General features: G+C 42.7%; 1 protein-coding gene across 5 annotated transcripts in view; it reads right to left on the reverse strand.

Annotated features, from left to right (window-relative positions):
• The window catches only part of THRA (thyroid hormone receptor alpha), a 153,933-nt gene that overhangs the window by 97,512 nt on the left and 37,295 nt on the right, over nucleotides 1-19,126 (reverse strand). For all 5 annotated transcript variants that reach the window (XM_087892172.1, XM_060691655.2, XM_060691656.2 and 2 more), the window contains exon 2: nucleotides 4,093-4,154. The gene's annotated coding sequence lies outside the window, so the exon portion shown is untranslated. The remainder of the gene's footprint in view (nucleotides 1-4,092; nucleotides 4,155-19,126) is intronic.

Raw genomic sequence — 19,126 nt, forward strand, 5'->3', positions numbered from 1 at the left:
CACACAGTTTTTGGAGGCTGCAGAGACAATGGAAGAGCATTCTCCAAAGTTACTTCAAGAAAGAAGGCCTTGTATGACCAGGAGTAGTTTCAGGTAGGCCATAAGGGCATGTCAACAGAAAGAGAACATCCCCTGGGGCTAAGTGGCATGCAAAAAATCCTGGGGAGTGCTCTGCTATGGGGAACAATTGTGCCATTCCCCAAAGCTCATGTACCTTGAGGAATGTCGCAAGGAAGGCTTTTTAAGTGGCAGCTGTGATGCTAAGGCTGAAGTCAAGATCTAAGCCTCCATTTCAGGCCCAGCCTTGGTACTGCTGAGTGATGGTGTCCAGGGTAGCGTAGATGGAGTAACAGGAGATAGAGAATTGTTTCTCTTTTGTTTTTTTTGGTTTTTATTGACATGACACACCAGCAGAGTCAAATTAGGCATTTCCCAAATGTTTGACATGGCAAGCCCAAAAGGTTTGCCATTACTGGTATGTACTACCGTTTCCCCCGAAAATAAGACCCTGTCTTATATTTTTTTGAACCCTGAAATAAGCGCTTGGCCTTATTGCCATGCGCTCAAAAGCCCTGATTGGGCTTATTATCAGGGGATGTCTTATTTTGGCGGAAACAGGGTAGTTACTATGTGCAAAACCACCCCCCCCCCAAAAAAGTCATTCGAAATGGGGCAAATCGTTTCATTTGCACTTATGACCCAGTGCTTTCATCAATGTTATTTTCCATGTTAGGTATTATTGGGAAAATATTTTTCCTGGAATTAAGTAAAACCTGTTCACTTTCGAACTTAATTTTGAAAGTATGCCATAGATTCCATTTTTTAAAAGAGAATAATTCAAGGGTTTATATTTTACATTTTTTAAAATATAATTGTTTATGTTAAGCAGCTTGTAAAAAGCTTTTGTGTGGATCCCAGAATCCCTCCAACTGAATAAAAAATAAACTTAAAACAGACAACAAATAATTTAATATAAACAACAATATATTAAATCATACCTGAAGGCAGCCAAGAATTATTTAGTGAAGAGCCTGAAATTATCATTTGATACAAAGGGAATGATGGACACAATTATTTTGGAATGAATTTGAGTCGAAGACTGCTGAGGAAGTAGACAGTGTTCTCCATGCTGACAGATCAGTCACCTATTTACTGAATCTGGGTCCTTTTAGATTGTGAAAGGACCAGGGAAGTGACCTACAGTTAAATCCAGACCATGCTGTTAGCCTCTCTGAAAGGGGGAATAATGCTTTCTGCATTGAAAGAGGGGGTGGTGCACCACACACTCAAGAGTCCATTCATGGATCGAACAGTTTTTGACAGATACTAACCAGTCTCCAATCTTCCCTTTTCAGAGAAGGTTGTTGAGAAAGGGTGATTGGTCTACAACTGACAAGAACTCTGGAGGAAACAGATTATCTAGACCAGGGATGTCAAATTGAAGACTCAAGATTACCAAGACCAGGGGTGTCAAACTCAAGACCCAAGATCCGGCCTGCAATGTGGTTAGATCTGGCCCACGGAGCTGCTCTGGAAACAGCAGAGGACTGGCCCGCAGCACCTCATCCCAGCCCAGGCCGACTGAGCGTTGATCTACAACCCAGTGGCAGCCATCCGGGCCAGAATGTGGTCAGCCTTAGATCCATGAGGCTGGCCTGGAGTCAGCAAGGGGCCACCCCACCCCGATTCTGCCCCCTAGGCAATGCACAGAGGCGGTGAGCACATGCGGGGCCTGGCGTTTCTGGGGACGATCTTGCCCCACATGCTGACTGCATTCTGAGTTCTTCTCTTTCATCCAGGATGCCAGGCTCACCGCCTTCTGTGCGCATGCCCAGAGAGTGGGGCTGAAGAAGTGGGGTCTTATCTCGCTGGCTCCAGGGCAGCTGCACGGGACAGATATAAAGCTGACCATGTTCTGGCCCAGATGGCTGCCACAAGTTGTAGATCAGTGCCTGGTCGGCCTCTGCTGGGCCAAGGTGATGCAGGTTGGTCCTTTGCTGTTTCCAGGGCAAACCACATGGGCTAGGGGGAGAGTTTGGCAACACTGCATCACCATCACTGGTTTTTCCATCCAGGGGCTAGGACGGTCCAGGTGAAAGAGAAGCCTCAAGGGCTGAGAAGCCAGGCTCAGAAAGGGAGGAGGGGAGGAGGAGAAACTGGCAGCACTTCCCTTTTACTGGGACAGCCTCCTCCCCCATTGGAAAGCTCATGCTCGGCGCCTTTGGGCTCCCACGTCCTTTGAACCCACCAGGAAGGAGTTCCACTGGCAAAGTTGGTCTGGGTTTTCTGATCTGCAGGTGGAGGAAAAGCTGCCGGATCCTTGTCCCACACCCTGTGCTCTGAGGCAGCACTTGCAGACGGGCTTGGCCAGGGGCATCCATGGGCAAGGCTGCAAGCCATCGCATCTGGAGGGTGCCGTGGGTTAGAGGTGAGCTGTGGGTGAGCTGTGGGGGCTGCGCCCCAGCCCGGCTCTTGGGTGAGTGGACCAGAACTTCAGTCTGGGCGTCTGATGAGGGAGCCTCTGGGCAGGTGCAGAGCGCCCCACGCTTGTTTCGCCTGGGTCAGGGTCTGTAGTCGAGAAGCCTGGCCGTGGCTTTCCATTCTTGGGCATGGCGGCATGCATGTGTGGGGCCTTGCGTCCCTGGGAACCATCTTGCCCCACAGGCTGACTCTGTTCTCAGCATCGTCCTTTTACCCAGGATGCCAGTGCTCACTGCCTGTGTGCATGTCCAGAGGCTAGGGCTGAGGCAGTGAGGTGGTATCTTGCTGACTCCAGGGCAGCTGCATGGATTGATCTAAAACTGACCATGTTCTGGCCCAGATGGCCATGCCAAGTTGTAGATCAGCGCCATGCCTGCACCTCCATGCCCCGCTTGCCAGTCTGGCCTCCCAGTCCTTCACTGGGACCACCCCTCGCCAGCATGGAAAAGCCACAATCAGCGGCTGTGCTGCTAATCTGTCCCCCTGCCCTCATTCCTTCCTGAGCGTGGAGGAAGATTGGGATGGCATGAAAAGCATTTGCAAGACTTTGGAGCAGCAAAATCCTTCAAGCCTCCATCAGCTTGCAAATGGCTTTTGTACTGTCCCAATCTTAGCATGAAAAGCATTTGCAAGCTGACAAGACTTTGGGGCAGGGAAATCACCTTGCTTGAAACATCCCATCAGCTTTTAAATGCTCTTCATGCTCAGACTGGAACAGTGTGAAAGGTGTTTTCAATCGGAGGCTTTGAGCAAAGTGATTTCACTGCCCAAAAATCTCGTCATCTTGCAAATGCTCTTTGGCCAGAACTGGTAAAAGGCCTCAGTTCACAGAGAACAGAGAGTTAACTACTGTAGTTCAAGATCTTGTCTGGCCTATCACAGGTGCCCCTCAAACGGGAGCGATGTTGAGCAAGTCAGGTTGAGTTGTCCACACCCACCTAGTCACGTGACCACCCAGCCATGCCGCCTGGCCCCTTGAGGGTGACCATAATGCTGATCTGGCCCTCAATGAAATTGAGTTGGATACCCCTGATCTAGACTGATTTGAGTTGGGTCTCAGGCCAGGATTTAGTACAGGATTTTGTTGATGATTTTGTAGCAGAGTAAGAATGGTCGTGGGTCATCCAATGTGAGAGCTTCAAAATTTTCAAAAAATATTCATTCTGGTTGATAATTATGGAAGGTGGTCCAGTTAGATGGTACACTGGTGGTATAAGGTTGTATTAGCCTAATGTGATGAAGGTGGCCTTGAAGGGCAGAGGAAAAATCCGTTAGCAAGGCAATGATGAGATTAACAAGATAGAAGCCAAGATAGAAAATAATGTATAAAAACACCTTGGACAGCCCTCAACCCTTAATTCTCATTGAGATAAAAGAGGAAAGGGAGCACATTGAGACTTGCATGAGTGATGTCAACCCAATAAGGCAAACCAGACTAAGAAACGGACACCATGCAGATATAACACATCATTTAGAACACAGAACATCTACAGTAACAGATTATTGGTTTGCAAAGCACAAAAACTTGGTTTACAAAGCACAAACATGCTAAATTAAAGTTGAACAAGCCACAGAATGAGTTACATTAATACTGTATCTGAGCTTACTCACCTGCGAAGTTAGCCTGGATGCCAAACTAAAATTTCCAAATTATCTTATTTCATCCAAGGTTTCTGAAAAATAAAATATCACCATCTGATTACTACAAAGATATCAATCAGTCTCATTTCACCTCATTTTACTGATATCAATCAGTCTCATTTTACCAGACAATGTCTTTCTTTAGAACAACAGGAACCACAGTGTCCCTCAAGATGCAGACCAATATATCTGGTTATTTTTTAAAGGTCAACTATGCAGCTTGTCATTATTCTCCGACTACACATATTAGCACAGTTCACACAATCTGCTTAATCTTAAATTCAACTTGTAAACATAATAATATTCAGGAACTCAGGAGCTAATTGCTGGATTCAATGAATTTAGGCAATTTTAATCTTTTCCCTTTTAGAAGAAGGATGTTGAGAGGGTAATAACTTGCAGTTCCAAAGATCCCTGAAAAAAGTGAATTGTCTTACAGTAGGCAGGATAAAATTTATCATTTGATTATTATAATGCGCACAGAATGGGAATTTGTCTATTCTACCAGATCTCACAGGGTGGGCATGCTCCATATCCCTTCTGTGAAACAATGCCAACTAAAAAGATGCAGGAAATGAGAGTTCTCTATTGTGGTGCTTGTTCTTTGGAACAGCATCCCCCTTGAAATCTGGATGGCCCTGACCCTGTTAGCCTTTTGTAAAGAACTGGTTTAAGCTTAGGCATCAGGGTTAGAATGTTAATGGAATCAGGCATGTATGAGATTTTGATTGAGAGCTAGTTTTTTAGAGGTCACAAGGTTGAGATGAGATGGATATATAAATTCAAGAATGAAAGTAATGTATTTATATAACATGCTATACCCATATAAAAAATAAATTAGGGCTTAATATGATGATCTGATTTACTCAACTTGCTAAGACAATGTCTGACTTAACACTATAGTCTGAACTGCAAACTAATGTCCATTTATATTAGTTGGAAGTGTTTTGCAAACCAGCCATTGAAATTTATCCAAAACCAATTCAACACATACAACAGTCTCCAAGAAATAAATTTACTTTTCCACTATCTTCACAATGTATTTTGTATTTGATTGTAATTGAGTCTTGCAATCATCAAGTCAGTATTTCCCTCAAATTCTCAAAAGGAACTGAGAATGACTATAGGAACGGCCCATTGTCCCTGTAGCATAGACAAGACTATGGTATGAAAATAAGTGCAGTTAACTCAGCTTGTAATCAATTCTCTGGTATTAGTATCTTAAATCACTAGACTCTGATATAGATCACACATTATGCTAAACCAAGTTTTATTTCATAATGGTTTCTTTAATCATCATTTAATAGGTTGATTTACAAAACATACCAAGCCATTAATCAGAGTTTGAAATCATAATGATTTCACCCAGGATGCAAACAACTTTGTGGTTTAGTGCAATGTACGAATCAAACCTTCGTGTCAGGATTATCAACTCGTGACCGACGGCAACTTGTAATCCTGTTACACATCCTGGTCATCACCCAAAGTGCTCCCAGCTCCCTTCATTTTTAATTCCATTTTTATGAAAGCTGTGCTTTTGTGTGGGGTGGGGGATGGGGTGTTAAAGGTAAAATAAATGCCATATGGCCTTCAACTTATCCTAAAAGGAATACTCTTAGTGGCATCATGACCTCATCTCCTCAGCACTTGGTATAAGCTAAGTGCAACTCATGGCTGAAAAAATGTTTCCTATCTTCAATTTGCCTAAATAATCTTTTATATTGTGTCAAGGATACATATGTTCATCCAGCTGCGTGCAGTTTGTTCTGCTTCTTTGTTTTTTGAAGGAAAAGTGCTCTGTACATGTTCAGATCCTGTCTTCTTTACAGAAAACAAAACTACATCCCTATCACTTCTCTGTACATTCCAGGCTGAAATTAGGTTCAAAAGCTTAGTCTTGGTGAGCATCCAAATTCAAATTAAGGCCCCCCAAAAAACAAAAAAAATTACTCTCTGCAGGAGATAAACTAGTTCCTTTTCCAGTCATTTAAATAACCCTCTTAACATGCAACTGCCTGGCTGGCTCCCAATTCCCACTATCCCTGCACCCAACATGGATTTTTCCTGCTGACTCAGGATATTTGCAGCTGCAAAACAAACTATGGCTGAAGTCCGCAGCTGAAAGGGAGCCAAGATGCACCTGGAGGCAAAGGGGTGGCTGAAGGAGAGCGTTGGTTGCAGCAAGGAAGTCCTTGTTTGATACGGTAGTGTGACATAAAAACCAGATTCAGGCATAAAGGCAGAAATTTGGACAAGTGGGTATGAGTGTATGCTGCAAGAGAGACTTGGAGCCAACAACTGAAAGAATCCATGTGGCTATAATAAATCTTAAAGATTTTAAAAAAACTGTACATGGGAAGGGCTTGAATTTGCAACTGAGATTTATTGGCAGGGATAAGATAAATGTTGCGGGATAAGGGATCATAAGCAAACTTTTAAAATCCAATCTTCACAATTTCAATCTAGCTTTCTTTGGGTTGCAAAGAAACAGTTTAATTTTTTAAAAATATAGGAAGCCCTTAAAATGATAGATTCTGAAGAGTGTTGCTAAATGCTTGCTGAACCCAAAGTAAGTATTTAATGGGACATTCAAGAGTTCAGAGGATAAATCTTCCCACAACTAACCATATTGTAATTTATCATGGTATAAACCCAATCATTCCTTTACCCTATACTGATGTGCCCTTAAATTATTTTAATTAAAAAAAAACTAAGTTATTACCAAAGCCTAACCGTATTAAAAGTCATCCTTTTCCCCCTATCATTCCTATGGAAATTCTCAAGAGTATTTTTTTTATCAAGCCTTTGAAGTTGATTTTATGTTGGCACCATTTTTTCTGTACAGTATTTATTACTGTTGATGAGATGTTTATTGATGGAATAAAAGATATGCTGTAAGGTTTTGTTTTTATAATTATTGATATCTTAAAATTACGATGATCTGGAAATGTTGTTAAACAAACACATTTAAGTAGGATCAACAATATTTTGTATAATTCTTAAAATTATACAAGTACAGGTAGTCCTTGACTTATGATGAAAATTGCACCCAAAATTTCTGCTGCTAAGTGAGAAATTAGTAAAGTGAATGTTTTGCCCTATTTTGCAATCTTTCTGGGCTACAGCTGTTAAGTGAATCACTGTGTTTGTTAAGTTAGTAACACAGTTGTTAAGCAATTCTGGCTTTCCCATTGACTTTGTTTGTTGGAAGGATATAAAACGTGATTACTTGACCTTGGAACACTGCAACCATCATAAATATGAGATGCCAAGCATCTGAAATTTGATCACTTGATCATGGGGATGGTGCAATGGTCAGTGCCACTGTAACTTCAAACAGTCATTAAATGAACTGGAGCCTTGGTAGTACAGTGGTTTAATGCACCCTGTTATTAACACAGCTGCCTGCAATTTCTGCAGGTTCAAATCTTACCAGGCTCAAGGTTGACTCAGCCTTCCATCCTTTCTAAGGTAGGTTAAATGAGGACCCAGTTTGTGGGGGCAATAAGCTGACTTTGTATAAATATACAAAAGTATGAAGGCTATTGCTTAACGCATTGTAAGCTGCCCTGAGTCTCCGGAGAAGGGCGGCATATAAATCAAATTTAAAAAAAAAAATTTAAAAAAATGAACTGTTTTAAGTTGAGGACTAACTGTATTAGCATTATTCTCTAAGTAACAAATGCACACTGCTACAATAAAGATGTGTTGGAAAAACCCTTGACACATTTTTTGGGTCTTACGTAGAAATTCACTGCAGTATATAATTAAAGTTTCTTTTTAAAAAAGAAAGATAAAAACCAATACAAACTAACATGAAGTAAGAAAAAGAAAGAAATCAAAGAGAAAGTTAAATGTGGAAGAAAGAGAAAGGAAAATAGAAAAACGATACAAAGAAGTGACTGAAGAAGCTTCTTGAATGAGAAGTGATACAAAGAAGTAGCTTCCTTCTTTAAAAGACCTTTGTTACAGCACTACAATTATAAATTTACTCTATGGATAGAAAATAACTATTTATTCTATGCCCTATTCTGTCCAATCTTTGGAATTTTAAATCAGAAGTTCTCTCATCAAAGAAGCCAATTTAGCCATCTCAGTAAGCTCCATCATCTTTAGTAATAATTCTTCCATTGTGGATAAAACTGAACCTTTTCATCTTTGTCTTACAATAATCTCATTTCAGTTATCATATACAAAAGCAAATTCTACGATTCCCCCCCAATTATTTGTCCAATCCCAAAAGAAAATCCTCTTTTATTAATTGTAAATTAATCTTTTAAAATCTTCTGAATTAATGTAAGTATTTGAATTTAGAATTTTCTCATTTTTTACATGTCTACCAAATGTGATAAAATGTTCCTTCTTGTTGTTCACATTTCCAGCATAAATGTTAATTGCCTTTATGCATTTCCCCTGTGAAATTTACCAATGGCACATCATTTTATAAAAACCCTCTTTAAGATAATACATAATATAAATAATATAAATTTCAATTATTTCAAAACTTTACCATACGTTCTTTATGAGTTGTTCTTCTTCTGTTTCAAATTTCAATAAAAGTAATTTTATTTTAGCAATTATCAGTTCATTATTTGTACACAATTCTATTTCAAACTCACTCTTACAACCATAAATTATTTTGTCTACTTTAAATCTTTCTAGTAGCTATAAATAAGAGAACCATTGACAACTATACCCTCTGCCACCACCAGTTCATTTCTCGATTTTATATTATATTCCTCTTCACAAAATTTTAGTATCGTGCGATAGGTTAGCCATTTGGATTTGCCTATTATTTCTTGTCCATAAAATGCTACTTGTGCTGAGAATGACAAATGTGTTTTCAGACACAATCTGGGTTTGTATGTGTTACATATTCTCAATATGGCACATTTAACATAATGATTTGTAAAATCCCCATTAATCTTGCCCTTATTGTATCACAAACATCCATTCCACTTAAACCTCATGTCATGTTTTTCTACCTTCAAAAGCAGTATGTTTCTCAGCAACAACTACTCTTTCATTCAAACCATACAGCAGGCTACAAAATAGTTTTCTGAAACAAACATCACTCTGGTAAAATACTCATTTTTCTCAGAGAAATTCTTCCCAGCAATGACAGTTATAATTTTTTCCACATTTTAACAGTTACTTTTAAATAGTATACAATTTATGTCTACCATAGTGATACCCAGATATTTTACCTTTTAAATTTTAAAACCATTTTATTCATCTTTTAATTTCACATTTTTATTAACATCTTCATTTTCTATTCATTAATCCTGAACCTACTAAAGTATCAAATTCTTTTAATCTGTCCATTAATATTTCAATAATTCAATTCCTTTTAAAGGATTTTCCAGTACCAAAGTCATCAGCAAAAGCCCTTAATATACAAGGTTTTTTCCCTGTAAATTTTACTCTCAACTCCTCTCATCTTGTTATATATATCTCTAGTCAGTATTTCAAAAACTTAAATAAACTAAATAATGGGCATCCCTGTCTTGTTCCTTTGTATAATTCACAGGGTTTTATTACACTTCCATTAACAATAATTTGTGCTTTCTGTGAAGTATCAATAAATCTTACCTATCTTATAAAGTCCAAAATTCATAACTTCCAAAACCTTGAACAAGGAATTTCAGTTCAAATGATCAAAGATGCATATTCTCTTTATCTTCCCTATCTTCAATTAAAGAAGGGCACACATCAAATATAAAAGCCTGGGTCAATATTTTTATTTTCGCTCAGAAGAGTTTATTTCATTGTACTTTATTTTAAAATATTGTGTGCTATATTTTAAAACAAAAGCTTTGTAATGAGATTGACAATATTGTGTCGTCATAAAATTGAATGACAACTATTTTCTATTAAGAGGAAATGAAAAGAACGGTCCAAAGGGCATGATGGATGAGAGCTAAACTTGCCCTTTGACCCTAAGCACAAACATCTGCACAGCTGGTATCCTCTAGATATGATGGGAACCTAAATGCCATCCAGAATGAGCAGTAGTCAATAATAATAGGGAATTTGGGGAACCACTTAGTTAGAAATTCTACAAACAGTATTCTAGCATATCTGAGGCACTAAGTTAGTCCCTATTGTTTATGTGGTCTTCTGATTAGGAGAGAAATAAGAGATAAATCTTCATGGTCCTTCACTTCTATGAGGAATCACTGGTGAGCAACTATAAGCAGAATCTTAATTATCATTCTGTACAGCTTACACAGCCCTCCTCATTTAGCTTTTTTCTTTCCCTGATTCCCACATCACATTAAACTATGGTTATATAACTACAATTTAACGAGTGACGATAATCATCACAGTTTGCACAAGATATTAAGCCCAAGTGGAACAAATCACAGTACATCCTCATTTTTTTTAAAAAGTGGATCTGACCTCTTATCACAGAGCTGCATAAAAAGGCCGTATTTTAAAAAAAACCTCTGAAAGAACTTATTCCTCCAAAGGAATATGAGGAATATTTTAAAAAGTGAACTCAGATATGTGAGATATGAGTCCTTTTTTAAATTCCAAAATCCTGAATCCAGTCCCATTCATACCATAACTGTCTTCATAATGATAAAAATATGAGAAACTCAGAAACCTAAAGATACCCAAATAATGCATGAAAACCTTTTAAAGTTAAAGCAGAGCTGTCTGCCTGTATAGAAACAGTGTTTAAAGCATGGCTATACAATCTGCAACTCCCTAAGTTTTTTATCCAATCCCCAAACCACTTTCTCAGCTGCCATCAATTTCCAAATTAAAATTTAAGCAAAAGTCATTTTGCTTAAACTGAATGGGAAGTGAAAGGATTGAGTATGGAAATCAAATTGGGCAAAAGAGGTTGTTTAAGAAAACTAGAATGGGCGTTGGTACTTACCTGATACGCCTCTTCTCTGACTGTCGGGCACGGCAGTCAGGATGGGTGGAGACTTGGTTGAGCTTCCATTGGACCGGGTCTGCAGAAAACAAGGGAAGTCCCTCCTCCTGACTGTGCCTGTCAGTTTTGAGACGAGGGAGCTTGTGCAGATAGTCGTGTCTAGGAATTGAAACAAACAACATTAGAGATACCCCAGCCCCCTCCCCAGAGAAGATGTGTAGGGACCGGCTCTACCCCACACAGGGAGGGGCTGACTGCCGTGCCCAACAGTCAGAGAAGAGGCGTATCAGGTAAGTACCAACGCCCATTCTCCTATAGTCGGGCACGGCAGTCAGGATGGGACATACCAAAGCGAGGTGTCCAGTTGGGAGGAGAAGGCCGGTCCGGCACTCAGGAGGATGTAAGAACACCCCGGAGAACTCTTCGGCCAAAGGCAGCGTCCGCCGATGCAAACTTGTCCAAACGGTAGTGACGGACGAAAGGGGAAGGCGAAGCCCACGTGGCTGCCCGACAGATCTCATCGATGGAGGCCCGGGTGGACCATGCCACTGATGTGGAAGCACTGCGCGTAGAATGGGCCGTTATGTTGCGTGGAACCGGAAGAGAGGAAGCCTCATAGGCCGTGGAAATACACGCTCGAATCCATCGGCCTAAGGTGGAAGAAGATGTCTTAGATCCCAGAGAAGAAGGTAAGAACGATACAAAGAGTGCATCCGAACGTCTGAAAGCTGCAGTGCGGGAAATATAAACCTTGACCGCCCGACAAACGTCCAAAGTATGCCATCGTTTTTCAAGGTGATGGCGAGGAGTTGGGCAGAAATTTGGTAGAACCACTTCTTGGGATCGGTGAAAAATCGAATTAACCTTCGGGATGAAGGAAGGATCTAGTCGGAGCACCACCCTGTCCTGGTGGAAAATTGCATAGCTCTTTTCTGATCGAAAGTGCTGCCATCTCTGAAATTCGACGGGCTGAGGTCACTGCCACTAGGAAGGCCACCTTGAAGGAAAGGTGCTTCAAGGAAATGTCATGGAGAGGTTCGAAGGGAGGCCCAGTGAGGGCCTGTAAGACTTTAGGTAGGTCCCACGTGGGGAACCTATGGACTGCAGGAGGCCGGATGTTCGTCGCGCCTCGCAAAAACTGTCGAATTAGAGGATCCTTAGATAAAGGCTCTGGCAAGGAGCCGGACAGCACCGTCGAAAGGGCCGCCACCTGGCGCCGCAGAGTGTTCGGAGAGAGGCCAGAGACAAACCCGTCTTGAAGGAACTCAATGACCAGAAGAACTGAGGCCGATGTGGAGAGTGACAGCGCCTTTTGCACCACAACGAGAAAGCTCGCCAGGTGGATTCATAAATGCGAGTAGTCGAAGCCCTACGTGCTGCCTGGATATTCGAGATGGCTCCCTCTGATAAGGGAAGCTTGGTCAGCAACCCCCGCTCAACCGCCAGACGGTGAGCTGGAACCAGAGAGGGTCTGGGTGCTGGAGCTGGCCCTGGAAAAGCATCACCTGATCGTCCGATATCCACCAAGGAGGCTGAACTGACAAGGACATGAGGTTTGCGAACCAAGGTCGTCGGTTCCAGGAGGGATCTATGAGTATTATCTCCGCCTGTTCTTGCAGTAAGTTCCGTATTACCCGGGGCAAAAGGTTGATCGGGGGAAAGGCATATAGAAGCTGTCTGGATGGCCACGGACACCGTAGAGCATCCACTGCTTCCGCCTCGGGGCAGGGGAACCTGGAAAAGAACCGAGGGAGCTGATGGTTGGATGCGCTGGCGAACAGGTCCACTGTCGGAAGGCCGAAGCGGTGGACTATCTTCCGGAACAGTTGAGGAGAAATGGACCACTCTGCGTTGTCTATCGGAGCCCGACTGAGGGAATCGGCCATCTGGTTTTGAGTTCCGGAGATGTGAGCCGCTTGCACCGATGCCAGGTGATCCTCCGGCCATAGGCCCAACCGTCGTGCCTCCCGCATCAGAGCCTTGGAACGTGTGCCCCCGAGACGATTCACATGCGCTTTGGCTGTTATATTGTCGGTACGGATTAGGACATCCCGGTGAAGGATGTGTGATTTGAAGGCTTTTAAGGCTAGGAAAATAGCCCGCAGTTCTAGCACATTGATGTTCAATCGTTGCTCGGTCTCTGACCATTGGCCCTGAGCCAGGTGGGGTCCTAGATGTGCGCCCCATCCTGCCAAGCTGGCATCCATCGTGATAAGCAGACGCTGAGGTTCTCGGAACTTGGACCCTTTCAACAACGCTTCCGATGTCCACCAGAAGAGGGACCGTAGAACTGGGGGAGGTAATATCAGCCTTGTGGTCGAGTTGTCCCTATGGGAACGTTGAAAGGGTAGTAGTAGCCATTGTAAGTCCCGGCAGTGTAAACGAGCCCAAGGGACTATTCCGAAGGTAGACACCATCTTGCCCAAAAGACGAGAGAGGGAAAGGATGGAAGATGCCCCCCTACCTTGTATTCTGCTAGCTAAACCCCTAAGGCTGTCAACTCGGTCTGGAGAAAGGAAGACTTCCGAGGACAAGGTATCAATAACCGCCCCTAAGTGATGAATCCTAGTAGAAGGGGTTAAATGGCTCTTAGACCAGTTTACCGAAAAACCGTGGTTCTGGAGGACCTGGAGAGTGGTAGTCAGGTCCGTTTGTGCCTGCTGCAAAGAGCGTGACAAAATGAGAACATCATCCAAATAAAAGGACACCCTAATTGGAATGGTGGCAACATATCCTATAAGGGCAGCCATTATCTTGGTAAAGGCCCTAGGGGCTGAGGACAAACCAAAAGGAAGGGCCCGGTACAGATAATGTTTGTTGTTATAACAAAAGCGGAGGAATCTACGGTGGCTGGGAAGGATGGGAACGTGGAGGTAGGCTTCAGTTAAGTCCACGGAAGACAAAAAATCTCCTTCTCGAATACAAAGTAAAATTGTTTGCAAAGAATGCATCTTGAACCGACGATAAGTTATGTGTCGGTTCAAGGATTTCAAATCAAGGATTGGGCGCCAATCACCCGAGGACTTTTGAACTAAGAACAATTGGGAGTAAAAACCTTGGCCATATTCGGAAGGAGGGACAGGCTGGATGGCCCTTATAGTTAACAAGTGACGGATAGCCGCATCCACCAGCGCACGTTTAATTGCGTTCAGGGAGATTGGGCAACGTATAAATCTATTAGGAGGGGCAGATGAAAACTCAAGGGAAAGGCCGAATTTGATGGTGCTTTTAACCCACTCATCAGTAATGGAATTCTCCCAAGCCTGGGAGAACAGAGCCAGACGGCCACCCAGTTGGGTAGGACGAAGCCTCCTAGCGAGACCTTTGGAAGGGGCGGCCCCTACCACCTCTCTGGGATCTCCTGGGGGGGTACCTAGGACCCTGTCTGACCTGATTGTCGTGATGAAAATTCCCTCGCTGTTGGAAGGAGCGCTGGGACCTCTGCTGGAAAAAGCTGGAGTCGGAACCTCGAAAGGACTGAGACCGAAAGGAACCCGATGAATGACCTTCTGCCCTACGTGAAATGGCTGGCAAAATTTTTCGATGGTCCCTGGTCTCGATTAGAAGGGGCTCAAGTGAAGGGCCAAAAAGCTTGTCACCCCCATATGGCGATGAGGCCAAACGCCACTTGTTACGCACGTCAGTTTGCCAATACTTTAACCACAATAATCTCCAAGAGGTGACAGTGGAGCCGATGGCTTTAGCGGAAAATCTGGCCGCGTTTAAAGTGGCGTCCGCTGAAAATTCTACCGCAGCTAAGATTTTGTTAATATCTTGATGTGTTCTCACATCAGAAGAGGGTATACGACCTTGCAGTTGCTTCAGCCAGAGGATCGATGCTCGATTAAAAAAGGATGCAGCCGAAGCCTCTTGAACAGACCAGGCCGCTGCTTGGTGACCTTTGATCAGGGTTCGTTCTGCTTTTCTTTCCTCAGGCCGGAGGGACTCCTCAGCCGGCCCTGAAGGAGGTGAAGGTGACGAAAGAGCTGCTACTGGAGCATCCACAGAAGGAATCTGCAAAAGAGAAGCATACTCCGACGCCAAATTATATAAACGCCTATCCAGATTGTTAGGAATAGGACCTGTACTGGGATTTTTCCATTGTCTCTGCAACACCTCTGTAAACAATTTAGGTGCTGGCACAATTTCGGTTTGAATTGTAGGGACCTCAAACAAGGCGGAGGAAGAAGCCGATGTCCCTGGTTGAGGCTGGTCTTTGGCTTCTGGAAGACCAAGGCCAGTAGTGGTTTGGGCCTTGTGTAATAAGGAGCGGAACATTTGAGGGCGAAATAAGCCAACAAAGGGGGGTTGATCAGGCTCCAAACCCTCATCCTCGGATAAGTCTTGTTCAATGATGACCTGTTCTTTCTCTCCAGAAAGGGAGCCCTGACTGTCCCTGGAAGGGGAGACTGCTCTTGCAGGGGCCTGAGAAGAGGCCTGCAAAGCTTGTAGAAGGGGTGTGGTGGCTCAAATACTCTGAAACCTTGGAGGAAGATCTCTCCTGAAGCCCCTGTGCAATCCCTTGCCTGATGGAAGTAGCAATCAACTGGGCCAAGGCAGGAGTGACATCTAGCTTCTGGCCTTGAGAAGTCTGGTTATCCTGGGTCCCAGAGGACTGGAGAAGTGGATCTATGACTATCTGTGGATCAGGGGCCTCCGCATCCATAGAAGGAAAGACAGAACCAGGCCCCGAGACTAATGCCTCATCTGTGACTGATATATCTGGGGAGAGATCTGGTGCAAGAGGAGTTTGAGGAACCTCCTCCCCTGACACAGAGGCAGATGCTGGCATGGCGATTTCAGACAATGAGGCAGAAGGCTCAGGCCTTGCTCTAGAGGCCGCCTTATTACAGGCCTTCTCCATCGCATTGTGCCTTCTCTTCTCCTCCCTGGACATTGGGACCTGAGAAGAATCCTGGAGCCTGGGCTTTTTAATCTGAGTCCCTGAGGAAGTACCCTCTTCTGGGTCCCTTAAGGCCTGAGGGCGCTTTCCTTTGCCGCCCTTGTTATTAGCCCTGGCGTCCGCCACCTTGAAGGGCTATAATGTGGCCGTCAAACTCCGAAACGCAAAGGGCCTAGCAAGGACCGCCCGGTGCTGTACTCACTGCGCTGCCAAAGGGCTGGAACTGTGCAGAGAACTGCATGGAGAGTGCAGAGAATGGCGGGGGGTGCTAGCCAGCCGGTCGAAGCAACCCCAGAAGCGCGGAATCCCCTTCGCGCTAAAAACTGCAGGCCGAATGCAAAGGCCAGGCCGCGGCGTTCCCTGAGGCCTCAAACTGCCGATCCAAGGCAGGGCTTCCTTAAAGTGCTAGCCAGCCGGCGTACTGCACTAAGAAGAGGCGCGGAATCACGACGCGCCAAAACGGGACGCCGGGTGATCGAGCGTCGTCCTCCTGCCGCCTCTACAGCCACCCGGTATGATTAGGCCCAACACGACAGAGCGAACTCGTGCGCGTGGGCGATGCAATTGCCAGCCGGCAATTGAACCGCTGAGCGGTCTTCAGCGGAACTAAGCCTCTCGCTGGAATAGATAGCAGGCAGGAAGCTATCTAAAACTCCTTCTTTCTCTGTTTTTTTTTTTTTTTTTTTTACAGAATTCTCTTTCTGACAGAGCTATCCTAGATATGACTGGTCCGGACTCAACCGAGTCGAAAAACTGACAGGCACAGTCAGGAGGAGGGACTTCCCTTGTTTTCTGCAGACCCGGTCCAATGGAAGCTCAACCAAGTCTCCACCCATCCTGACTGCCGTGCCCGACTATAGGAGAATACATTCTATTCCAGATAGTCCACTTTCTCCTTTTACCAAATGCCCATTGCCCAAGCCCAGATGCCCATTGCCTAATCAAAATATTTCCCTGACACATCCAACAAGTACCATGCATGAATTTGAATCCCAGCAACATGATACGTTCATGTTATAAAAAATACAACAGAAGGTATTTTCTGAATTAACCATTGCCACAAGTCACCCTCCCAGAGTCCTAAAGTAGATCAGGTAAGAGGATGCTTTATAATAGGAAGCCAACCATTTGTTTAATTATCAGAGAAACAATCAATAAATCCAATGGAACCAAATGAAGAAAAATCCAGTTGGAGATGACTAGTTATTTACATTCTCTCCTGATAATAAAAGAGCCTCTAAAACCTAGTATTGTGGGCATCGGTAAGGTATCCATTTATTTTGCAAACCTATTTAATTCACATTCCCTTAACTGAAACATAATCTTAAAAGTGTGCATTGTGTTAGGGGAAATAGATATGGAAATTGGTTTGGGATTTGATGTCATTTTTTAAAAAAATGCAAACTAATACAGAACTGAACATTATCTTTTGCCCACAAATGTAATGAAACTGAAAAATGGCAGATTCAACATCACTTCTCAGAGAGGATAAGCAGTTCAATGTAAGTTGTCAGTGTAATGCTACAATTAGAAGAGTGAAGTTTCTAAGATTTATCCTCCGGGTTCCGGAACAATTATGTCATGCAGTTGAAAGGATAAGCCAAGGTACAGAATTCAGTTTCTTGAAAATATCACCACTCAATTTAAACATCAACCATGGGACTTGATATTAAAGTCTTATTTTGTTCCCCTTTCCCTACCAGCTCTTTTTTTAATATCTTAACTGATTAAGATTATGTAAAGTTTAAAAATTTACAAGTCATATGAGCTTTGACTTGACCTATTAAATTTTATTAAATAAAAATCCCAGCCTACGATCAATTTTGGATAGAGTATTTTTTTTAATGGTTAGCTTGGCTTACATTGTTTTCCTCTTCTGTATGTATTTTTAAAGTCAGTATCCAACTCTTACACCGGAAAAATGTACTTGAAAAATCAACAGCATGGGCAATGCTTACTGAAATACAGAACCCAAAGCAGCAATGAATACAATTTTCAAGCCTGGTTCCAAAGGCTGCATAGCTTCTCTGCCCTTTCCCATGACTTACAAAAAGCAGGGAACTCATCAGGAGAAAGGAAAAGAGAATCCATGCCAATCTGATGATTTATACAACTGAGGAAAAACAACTATATATAAAGGAGTGTAAAATCCAGAGTGCATAGTTACAGAATCTTTACTTAAATATGGAACATACCCAGCCTAATACGCAGTTCAAGAACAATGCTGACAAACCAGAAAAAAGATTCAGAAGAGAGGTGACAAACTAGAAGAGCAGCTGCAAGTCCAGTGGCATCTTGAAGACCAAGACTGCTTGCACTCATGACATTAACACTCAGAAAAAGTGACAGATAACTGAAAGGGAATCAAATTGCATGTTCTCTTTGAGCACCAATTTAAGCACAAGTCACTTTCAAGCCTCACGTGCAAAAATGCCTCTACAGATTGCATCATACACTTTCCAGGAGAAGAACTCACATCATTAAATGTTAAGGCGGAAAGAAATCTTGATGCCAATTCCATCAGAGTAACACAAAGAAGTCTGATATGTTAATAGCATGAAGGAAATAGGTACCCTGATACTTAGTTTCTGAAAACTTTTGTATATTTGTACTGCTGCATAAATATGACCTAAAATGTGATCAGTTCCCCATGTAAGTCCTGAAACCACATAAAGAGAACCCAACTAAACAAATGAGTCAAAAATATTACACTTGTTTATTTATTCATTGAGGAAAATGATCCAATGCTACATATTTGTGTGTGGCAAAACTCTGAGAGAAGCTAAAGTTCCTGGGAGCTCAGGTGATTTTTCTCATCCAGATTTCCAGTCCATGGAAAAGGACTAGAAAAAGAAAAAAGAACACCAAAGTAGGTGTTGGCTACAAAATACTGGAAAAAATGATGTTTTGGGATCATGGTTGAAAATATTTAGATGATGAACTAAGGAATGAGTTGCACCTCCTAAGAACTGATAAAAATATACATTTGGCCAAAACATATCATGATTGATCAGGATGGTCTTAAACTGAATAAAAGAAAAATTTTGCATTCTAAAAACCACTGCAGAAAAGTTGTTGAAAGGAAGTCTTGTAAAAAAAAATCAGAAGGAATATTGGTTCATAAAGTTTATGATCTTTCCTATCCATACATACATGTTTAGGGTATAGAAAATAAGATGAGTTTGAATTAATACAATCTAGCAGATATGTTT

The sequence above is a fragment of the Pantherophis guttatus genome, chromosome 4, assembly GCF_059756535.1.
Source record: "Pantherophis guttatus breed Tessera chromosome 4, ASM5975653v1, whole genome shotgun sequence".
Taxonomy (NCBI): Eukaryota; Metazoa; Chordata; class Lepidosauria; order Squamata; family Colubridae; genus Pantherophis; species Pantherophis guttatus.